Source organism: Theobroma umbraticum, unplaced genomic scaffold (assembly GCF_002168275.2).
Source record: "Theobroma umbraticum cultivar Fairchild unplaced genomic scaffold, ASM216827v3 scaffold_106.0, whole genome shotgun sequence".
Classification (NCBI taxonomy): Eukaryota; Viridiplantae; Streptophyta; class Magnoliopsida; order Malvales; family Malvaceae; genus Theobroma; species Theobroma umbraticum.
In genome coordinates, this window is record NW_018397276.1 from 334,619 (window position 1) to 337,500 (window position 2,882).

Here is a 2,882-nt window from a genome sequence, read left to right on the forward strand (position 1 = left end):
TGGATGAAGCCCATGGAACATAAAAGCCTTGTGAGAGAATTGTAAAGTTGTTATAATTATGAGATCACTATGCAGCAAAGTAATGTTCCTAATATTGTTCCTGGTCATTGTATTGTCAAGACAGGGTATTGACAATGCTCAAAAACTAGTACATGTTAAGCCTCCTTACTTTAAAAGTAAGCAATCGATCTCATAGATTGAAATATATGGGATACTTGAGGATAACATGTAGGTGCTTGTTAAAGAACAAGTTCACTGAACATGACCTATAATGAGAACTCCATTTGGTATTTCAGTCAAGTGTCTATGGAAAGTGCTCTCATATGATAGTCGTGCAACTAATCCTTGGACTTGAGATACTAGGTCATCTTGTATGGGGAATGACATACTTTGATTTCACCCTTACGGGTTTAGAGGTGACCAGATGCCTAAATAGGGTGTTTTTGGGTATACCATGAAGCATGTGAAGGTGAATGAATGGTCAAGAGAGGATTCATCGCCCCAAGTGATATGAAGGGATGTATCTTACTTGTTCTTAATTCTTGATTAACTTGTATAAAGTCTTTAGCCAAAGCATGATGAATTTGAGGAAAGTTAGTTTCCTAAATTCATAAGGTTAATCATGAATTATGAGAACTAATATGGAATGTTATAAGTACACACTGAGCCATGCTTAATGAAATATCCGAGATGTCCAATGAAAGGATCGTATTGCAATGAGAGGCTTATCACTAAAGGGTTTTGTCAAATTTTTTAATTGAATCTCTAACATTTGGGTGGTCATGATGTATTGCTAGATTCAACTCATGATCTATAAATATAAATGAACTATCCAATTGATATTTGATGAGGATTTATATTTATTGCTAACATGTTATAAGCCTAATGGGTCACACACATTAAGTGACATGATTGGGATTAAATAAGGCTAATTAATTAAGTTGGACTTAATTCAAAAAGATCAAAATAAAGTGGAAAATTAATTAAGTTCATAGAGACTCAATTAAATTAAAATATAATTGTTATATTTATGGTTACAATTTAGTTTGGCTATATAAATATATTATATTAGCAAACGAAAACTCTAAGCCTCCAACTACTTTTCAGTTATTTTATAAAATAAGAAAAGAAAAATAGTTTTTGTTGTCTGATAAAAATAAGATTCGGCAAGAATTTTTGATCTCTTTGTTTTAGAAACAAAACTTGCTACCAAAAGTAAAATCCTACCTTGAAGAAGGTCTTATTCAGTCACTGTGTGGATTTCTGTTAGAGGCTAAACACTTGGGCGGCTGAAGATTTGATAAATCCTAAAGGTTAAGAAGCAAAAAATTTTTGGATTTAATTGGATCTTGATTACGATATCTAGAGTAAGGTAGGTAACTTATGAGTGTTCATAATTAATTTGAAAGTTACATCAAAAATAAAAATATTAATTCTGTAGGATTTGACTGTTTCTCTGATTAAATGCTAATTTTTTTATTTTTTTACTACGTTATATTATTTTAATTTATTGATTATTTCATGTTTGAACATGAGGTCGAATCCAGCACTCTCAAGGCAGGAGAGATCTGACACCTCTATTATTTCTCACTTACTTGTATGATGGTTTTAATGGCTTTCGTGGAAAAATATCTCTCTACACTCTAGCTAAAAAGACAAGATGGGTTTCAAAGCATGTAAGACCATTCAATAAATTTGGAGAGGATTACTTTTACCAACCCAAAATTTTGTGATGAAAAATGATGGTTCGGTTGAAATTGTCAACTTTGGAGTCTTCATATTCTTTAACCACTTGCTTGGTCCTTTCATGGAAAAATACTGTACATTACTTATCGGAAATAGAAATATATTCTCAAATGTAACACCAAGACAAATAAATCACATAAAGAAAAAGGCGAACTTTCACATACGAACCAATTTATGGATATCACCTTTATCCTTTGAAACCATATCATTATAGACCAGTTGAAAACAGGAAACAAATTTCAGTAAGCTTCCTTTCAATTTCTTAATGAAGCATAAATTTCTCTTAAAAGAAAATTTTACCATGTTCCAAATGGTAATTAATTCATAATTTTCATTGAATTATTGTATTTAACAAGAAATTAATATCCCAAACTCCAAAATCTGAAATCATTAAAGCACATCATATATTTTGATTAAAGTTAAGGTATAGCTATCATTAATTACGTCATAAAATTTAGATACAGTTCAAATGTAATTGTTAGGAGGAGACAAATAATTAAATCCATCGTCCAAGTAAAAAATCCAATTAAAAAAATGATCATCAGCATTGACAAAAGCAAAGATAAAATGAATTTATTAATGAATTGTAGATAAAGTTTTTCTCCTTGAGAAATTTTAAGGAAAATGATCCCAAACACAATGAGATAAGAAATAGTAATTAATAATTGTTTCCTTTGAATAAAAGAAATTCTATCTAATGCAAAATTGGCCTCATTTTTTGCTTCTCAAACATAATGTATCCATAAGATTTGAAGATATTGAACTTGTATAGATCATTAGTTGAAAAAAAAAAGAATTCAACAAGCTTTCTTTTTTTTTATTTCCCTTTTTTCTAAATTTGGAACAACAGATATTCAACTCCTAATTCTTTTAGCAACAAGTACATACACCAACAATTAAGTTAAATGCTCAGTGTATCAATGAACTTCTGTTAGAATTACTTTAATAAAGCGTAAATTTCCCTAAACAAAATTTATCATGATTCAGAAGGCAAGTTCACACATTTTATCTTTATTATTATTTTTTATGCTCCTACAATTTGAGAACAAAAAAGATGTATCATTATGAAGACTTTTTTATTTCCAAAGCATTTTTTTTTTGGTGGTGATGATGAAATTGTCAACTTTGAGATGTGC